We start from the raw sequence: 8,121 nt of genomic DNA on the forward strand, positions 1-8,121 counted from the left end.
ATATGGATACTATATGATCTTGATAAATCACTTCCCAAATGACTGATGAATCTGTCAGCTATCAAACCCCCTTTTTATATAAGGATTTTGTTTCTAAAATTTAATCAATTTGCAAAAGTTTCGTGTTTCCCACATTTGATAACTACTAAGTAGCTCCGAAAAATAACTGGATCCTCTAGTGTGTTCTCTATGTACTACATGACTGTTTTATCTGTTTTGAAATGCATATCACTGAAATTTATGATTTACTAATTTACTGATTTATTGGCTTATGAACTATGGCTACATGGTATGTGTTCTTTGGTTACCTGTTTTCACTGAAAAATATAATCGTTCATGATTTATGGATCATGGAATCTACTGATTATTATATAAACTGATTATTGTGGTATTATCTGGGTAGGTTGGAATATGGAGGTTTAGCTCTGATCAACCTGGTAATTCCTTACGGACCTAAAGTGATTTTGGGTAGGCTTTAAGGCTCGAAGGCAAACCCTTGAGTAAATCATGAGACTGCATATGGTGTATGGGTAGAGGGCAATTATGTAATATAAATATCTTCATTGTCACTCTTACGATATTTTATTGAATCATGATTTTGATATTAAAGTTACTGCTCAATCTGATTTCTATTGGATATTGTATGGGTAGGATTCTAGAGTATGAAGGTTCAGCTCTGATTAAGCTGGTAGTTCCTTACGAACCTAAGGAGACCTTGGGTAGGCTCATAGGCCCCAAGGTACTACCTTAGGGTGGCTCCTTTACTGTGTGCTTAGGGTAAGTCCTTATGGATGTAATTCTTGGAAAACTGCATATAGGTGTTTTTTTGGAGGGTATTATTATGGTTTTAAAATATGTTTTAAACCACTAACGTTTTTAAAGGATCTATATACGTTACTCTATTTTGTTGGAACACATTAGACATCCTATTCTGATCTGCTTAACTAGGTCATCTGAATGTTTCCTCTGAACTGAAATCTTCATGTCTTTTACTCAAAGAAATATTAGTGGAACTTCAGATCCTCAAGAAAACCTGTAGATGTATGAATCAATAAGGAAAAAATTTTGCTTTCCCATTTATCTGTATGTTTTTCAGCATCACTTGGTAGTTCTGTATTACTAAGCTTCCCAAAGCTCATTCTTTTACTCCCCTTTCTAGGTTGAAAGAATTGACTCGGTGCAACTATCGACATCTATAATGGGAATTTATTTGGCTTGGGATGAAGAGTATGATACAAGGGTAATTAGGGGTCATATAGGTTACATTTGAATTTTATGTTGAGTCTGAAACTTGTATGATTTTAATTTTGTCTGCAATACATGAATGATTTTTTTTGAATTTGTATTTTAATTATAAATTGTTTTATGATTTTACACGTTTTAACAAAAAAATTTAAATTTTTCTGGGATTTTTATTGGGGTCACTCTGGTGGCCCTAATGTGACACCTCAGATCAGATCGGGTCACTCGCATCGGTCAGAGGGTGTTGCATGACTTATAAGTAATAAGTTACAATTGATGTAATTATGAGATTTTAAATTTATGATAAACTTGTGATAATTAAATTACTATGATTTCTTTTTGAAATTTAAAACAAATTGTTAGATAAGATAACTAAATTAATAAATTTAGTTTCTATATTAATTATAATCCTTATATTATAAATTTTAATTATAATCATTAATTTAATTTTATTATATAATTTAGTTATTGAACATGATTTTATTATATTATATAATAAAATTAATTAAAATATTTATATGTCTATTTTATTTTTATGTAAAAATTGATTAATAATATAAATATAATTTAATTTAAAATTTTTAAATATATATATATATATAAGATGAATTTATTTGAGATTGGAAATTTGAATAACATAACAAATACTAAAACTAATAATTTATGAATTAATAAAAAAATTATTACATTTAAATCACTAAAATTACAATAAATCAACTAAACAAATTTATGCTCTTGTCATCACCCATTTTATTCGGGTGATGGAATTAATATAAACTATATATTAGTATATATCATATACCATTTTCATATTCCATATTTATATACATATATTGTAACACCCCCCGACCCGGATACGAATTTGAGGTGTCAAATTGACTTTTCTAAACTTTGACTCTTTGAAATCTAACTAAAAATTGACTTTTTACTTTTTTTGACAAAGAAAACGAAACTTAATAAAACATATTTACAATACATATTAGAGCATCTATAATTTAACCATTTATAGTACATGCCAACCAAATTTTAAATAACAAAATCACATACTATGCAGTACAGTCTGATATGATATTCTTCAAATGTATGCTCTCATGCCCTAGCTTACTCTGTTGTCTTCTCTGAACCTACGTGTGAAAACACTCACACGCTAAGTCTTTGACTTAGTGAGGCATAAATGAGCGAAATAAACATTAAACATTTTCATTTAAATATTTCAAAAAAAAACATTAAATACGAAAAACAATATACATTTCATAATAATAACATATACTACTATTCATTTTTCAATTCATATTACTTTATTTTAATAACCCAACATATATCACTGAGAACTCAAGGTATGTGAGTACTTTGAGGTTGTGAACTATAGTTGCAGTTGAAACTGTCGCGTAGAATTTGTACCGAAGTGTCACGTAGAATATGCACCAAAGTGCCACATATATTTGTTTCGAATGACCGCGTAGAAATGTCCCGAAGGACCACATAGAATTCTCCCGAAGGACCGTGTAGAACCCTCGACTCTTGGCATGCCAACTATACCTCTAATTCTCAAAACATATACTTTGGTCTTTAACCATTTAATTAATTCACATAGTGTTATTCAAATTATCATTTGTTCATATAAAACATATACTCATAACATTTCATATATCATTACCCAAATTTATTATTTATTCTCATATGATAATTACTCATAGCATTTCATATAGCATTACTCAACTTATCATTTATTCACATAGAAAATATACTCATAGTGTTTCATATAACATTATTCAAATTATCATTTATTCACATAGAATAGATTCACATAATTCATATACTTATAGTATTTTACATAGAATGTATATATTCATAGAAATGAAATCAAAACAGTTTAAATAATTTTGTTCAAAAATTTTTGAGGTTGGTTCATCGTAAGCCGTCCTCCAATTGTATATAAAATAAGTAAGTAGCACTCACATTTGCCTTACTTAAGCCATAAACAACTCCTTTTCACTTTCAGTCTATCATTATATGTCAATTCGTTCAGCACTTGCTTTCGATTGAATCTACACGATAACATGACCACGATGAATATCTGATCTCACTTAATTCGTTCAGCACTTGCTTTCGACTCTACACCCAGTACTGATATTTTCCTTCTATGGTATCGATACCTACCTTAGTATCGATACCCAAATTGCATTCTATAATTTCATATTCAATTACAGTGTCGATACCATATTATTGGTATCGATACCCCCAGTATCGATACTACTCTTTCAGTACCAATGATGTTCATCCAATTCATATTGTATCAATATTGTTCTTCCAGTACTGATACCCTCCATATTTCACTTATTTTACTTCGAACTTAACCCAAAATTCACCTAAATCTCATACTTCTAACTCAATTCATGCCCTTAAACTTATTTACACTTATTCCAATAAACTTACATCAATTAAAATCCCTTTAACAGCTAAAATTTTCCATAGAACACTTAAAACTAAAAATCATACACAATCTTCAACATTGTTCCCAATCCTTTCTAACACTTTAAACATCTTATTCATACCTTTGACAAGTCAAATATTCCTTTAAAATCCAATTACTAACCAAATTTCATCAACTCCCTTAAAAACCCATTTTACCAAATTATCACTAACTCGTCAATCTCATGGTTTCTAGTCATCTTTAAGCTTTCTTAAGCTTCTATACCGCCCAAAGATTAAAAAACAATTCAAAATTGAAAGAAACAACTAACTTTAAAATCACTTACCTTAATATGAAGGTTCACGATGGAGAAAGGAAGAAGAGAAGATGAAGAGAAAAGTTCTAGGTTTTTCTTTCCTTTTTCCTCACATGTTATATCACCTTAAAAATGAATTTTAAATTCATTTCATGCCAAAAGACCATTTTCCCTTCTATCCTTCAATCTTTGATAATTAATCCTAAACAAAAGTTCTCAAATCAATCCTTGAACATTTCAATTTATCAAAATCAAACCACTAAGTTTTGAATTCTTACACTTTAGTCATTAACCCGATGTTTAGGATATTACATATATTATTCATGTTATAAATAAATATAACTTACTTTTATTCAAGACAAAAAATAATAAAAACTCATTTATATTACATATAGGTCCATTTACATATATATGACTCAATAAATGAAATCCATTACAAAAAAGAAAAAAAATCTTTGGCCCAAGTTATAAACTCAACATGATACAAAAGTCAAAAACATGAACCCTGGAATTAGGGGAAGTTTTTTATTTTACTTTTGACTCATGAAAGATAAGCATTGGTTGCTTTTAAAAGTACTTGTGCTCTACCAACTGAGCTGGATGGTCATCTCCGAGATTATACTTTTAAAATATATGCAAATTACTTGTTTGCCGACTAAAAATGGCGTTGGTTGTGCAATGGTGGACTTTAGGCTTTATAAATTAGGTCATGTCTTTAGCCTCTGGGATCACCTGTTTCGGCAAAAAAGATGAGCAAACCCGACTGCTCAAAGCTTCACGTTGCCATGTTTCCATGGACTGCCTATGGTCATTTCATCCCCTTCCTTCATCTCTCAAATAAGCTAGCTCAAAAAGGCCATAAAATATCCTTCCTTTTGCCTAAAGGAGTTCATGTATAAGTAAAAATACAGCGCTATCTCTACTCTACTGCAGCATTGGATATGCCCCCAATCAAAAACAAGGACAAAAATTTGTCATGACGGTTAAAGTTTGACACATTGCTTCCACTTTAGCTTTTTGGTTATTTTTATATTAAATATTTTGATATATAGATATCACCTTTAGCCATCATTAAATATGTTATCCATTTTGATACTATTTCTTTTAATGCTTCATGTGATGTGACAACAATAATTAATATTATATTAGAGGTTTTCTTGAAACACAAACTACATCAGATATCATTAAATTTTTAATTTCATCAATTGTAGCATTAAATTATGTTTTTTTTGTTTTAATTATACCATTGAATCTTTAAATCGTTAACAACATGATGACGTGATTGACGGCTATCGACGTAAACATCTCACCAAAATGATATTGTTTTGATATGATTATTAACGGTTTAACGATTAAATAGTATAATTGAAATGAAAATCAAAATTCAATGTTATAATTGTTAAAATTAAAAATTTAATGATATAAATGATTCAACACCTAATGTTCAATGATATAGGTGATAGTTTACACTTAAATATATCGGTATCACCTTAGACATTACCAAAAGTAATGTGATCCATTTCGATACCATTTCTTTTAATAATTCATGTGATGTGACAACACTAGTTATTTTATCCTGCATATTTTTATTTCAAAAATCAAATGTGACATACGATAACGAAGCTTTAACTTACAACTTAAAAGTTGATAACGGTTTTTATTGTGCAATTATTCAACGATATAATAATGATAATAATAATAATAATAATAATATAAAAATAAGTTACTTTTAGATAAATTTCATTTTTCATCATTCAATTTTGTTTATGTTTCAATTTTGGTCTTTTAACTTTTAAATTATTCTTGATCATTCTTTTATTAAATAATTAATAGTGTTATAACGAGACTTCTATTATTTAAAAAGTTATAAAAGATTTAAAAAGTTTCTTCAAATTCATGAGAAACCCTTGGAATTTTCATAAAATTTAATTTTTGATTTTTCTAATTTTAAAGTTTTTTTTTAATTTCAATAGTTAGAAAAAGAGAGAAAAAGTAAATTATATATCCAATTCTATATTGATGAGAAAGCAAAGATCGTAGATTAAAATTCTTTTTCTTTAGATCTTAAGTCTAATTTTATAAAATTTAAAAAGATTTAAATTTTTAGAATGGTAAGAAACGGTGAGGAGAAATTTAAGTTAGGTTTTACAAAGTCAAGGGCTGGTTTGGTTATAGAAAATATTTTATGTTTTTGTTTTTGTTTTTAGCAAATAGTTTAATTTTTAATTATTTGAGAATTAGAAAACATAGTTGATTAATATAAATGAAAACTTGAATTCAAAATAGAAATAATAAAAATATAGTTGATATCTAATTTTTCAAAATAAAGATGAACAAATAATTATTATATAATTAAATTAATATATAGTTATTAAAAAATCATTACATAAACTTTTATATATATATATATATATTATTGTAAGTAAGAACTCACAAAAATTTTATTAAAATAAAAATATATGTATTTAATAATATTAAAGCCCTAACTTGGGGGGGGGGGGGGGGCTAATATTGCGTCTGATTTTTTTACACTCAAATATTATTACAAATTACTTTGTTTGCCGACTAAAAATGGCGTTGGTTGTGCAATGGTGGACTTTAGGCTTTATAAATTATGTCATGCCTTTAGCCTCTCGGATCACCTGTGTCAGCAAAAAAGATGAGCAAATCCGACTGCTCAAAGCTTCACATTGCCATGTTTCCATGGGTTGCCTATGGTCACTTCATTCCCTTCATCTCTCAAATAAGCTGGCTCAAAGAGGCTATAAAATATCCTTCCTTTTGCCTAAAGGAGTTCAACCAAAGCTTGAAAACAAGAACCAATTCCCCAACCTCATTCAATTCTTTCCTCTCGTCCTTCCTCAAGTCGATGACCTACTCCAGGTGCTGAAACTACATCTGTTGTTCCTTTGAACCAGCAAAAGTACCTTGCTTTTGCCGTTGATCAAACCAGAGATCAAGTTGAATCCATCTTCAAGGTTCTAAAACCTGATATTGTTTTTTATGATTTCTGGTTTTGGATCCCTGAATTGGCTCGCCAAATTGGAATTCACCCCATATTCTATGTAGTAGTTTCCTCCATGTCGATGGCGTTAAACACTAAGAAACTAACCAAGGAAATGACAGCTGAAAAGGTGATGGAATTACCTCCTGGCTACCCTTCTTCAACTGTGAAACTCAAAGCTGAAGAGGCTGCTGCAATGTTATTTGAGGCAGAGGATTCGGCAGCGAACTGTCGTTTCGAGATCGAATAAGGAAGAGTACGATAGAAAGTGATGCAATTGCCTTCAGGACTTGCCGCGAAATCGAGGGACCATTTCTTGACTATGTTGGTAAAGGGTTGGGAAGCCTATTTTTTTTATCAGGGCCTTGCTTGCCTGAAACGCGGACCCAACAACTCGATGACAAATGGGTTAATTGGCTAAGTCAGTTCGAGCCAGGGTCCGTTGTGTTCTGCTCGTTCGGAAGCCAGAGTGTGCTGCAGAAAGATTTCCAGGAGTTGGTCCTTGGCTTCGAGTTGAGTGGGCTACCATTTTTGGTAGCTTTAAAGCCACCCCAAGGATGCTCGACTGTTAAAGAAGCACTGCCTGCAGGGTTCCAAGAGAGGGTTAAAGGGAGAGGTCTGGTTTCTGGCGGTTGGGTTCCACAGGAGCAGTTATTGCACCACCCTAACATTGGGTGTTTCTATTGAAAAATATATATGCCGAAAGAATAGACTGAATTCATTGATTAATACACTTGCTAATACATTATTTTTATAGCTCACAAAACAAGTCTGTTAAGCTAACAAACCTGCTAACAAACTAACAGTTTTGTGGCTCCAAAACTAACCAACTATTACTAGTTATACTAGAGTACAAGCAAGTACAGTAAGTTCTAAAAAATTACAACTAATTTCTAACATGTGAATCACTGTGGGTATGGAACAATGTGGGAGGTTTTACTTAGTGACTGTCAGATCGTGTTGATTCCTGAAATTTCAGATCAAATTTTGAACACAAGGTAGAAAGTCAATCAAATTGTTTATTTAAAAAAAAATTATACGTCGTTGGAGTCGTCATCAATTATTTTTGTTAAATATAATCAAATATCTATAGGTTGGGATTGTTGTCAAATTAAAAAGTCGGTTACATATAAGAAGAGTCGAAGC

General features: G+C 30.4%; 1 pseudogene; it reads left to right on the top strand.

Moving 5' to 3' along the window:
• The first annotated feature begins 4,705 nt into the window (after positions 1 to 4,705).
• LOC120127749 lies at positions 4,706 to 7,662 on the top strand (annotated as a pseudogene).
• The last annotated feature ends 459 nt before the right edge of the window (positions 7,663 to 8,121 follow it).

The sequence above is a fragment of the Hibiscus syriacus genome, unplaced genomic scaffold (assembly GCF_006381635.1).
Source record: "Hibiscus syriacus cultivar Baekdansim isolate YM2019G1 unplaced genomic scaffold, ASM638163v2 tig00110472_pilon, whole genome shotgun sequence".
Lineage (NCBI taxonomy): Eukaryota > Viridiplantae > Streptophyta > Magnoliopsida > Malvales > Malvaceae > Hibiscus > Hibiscus syriacus.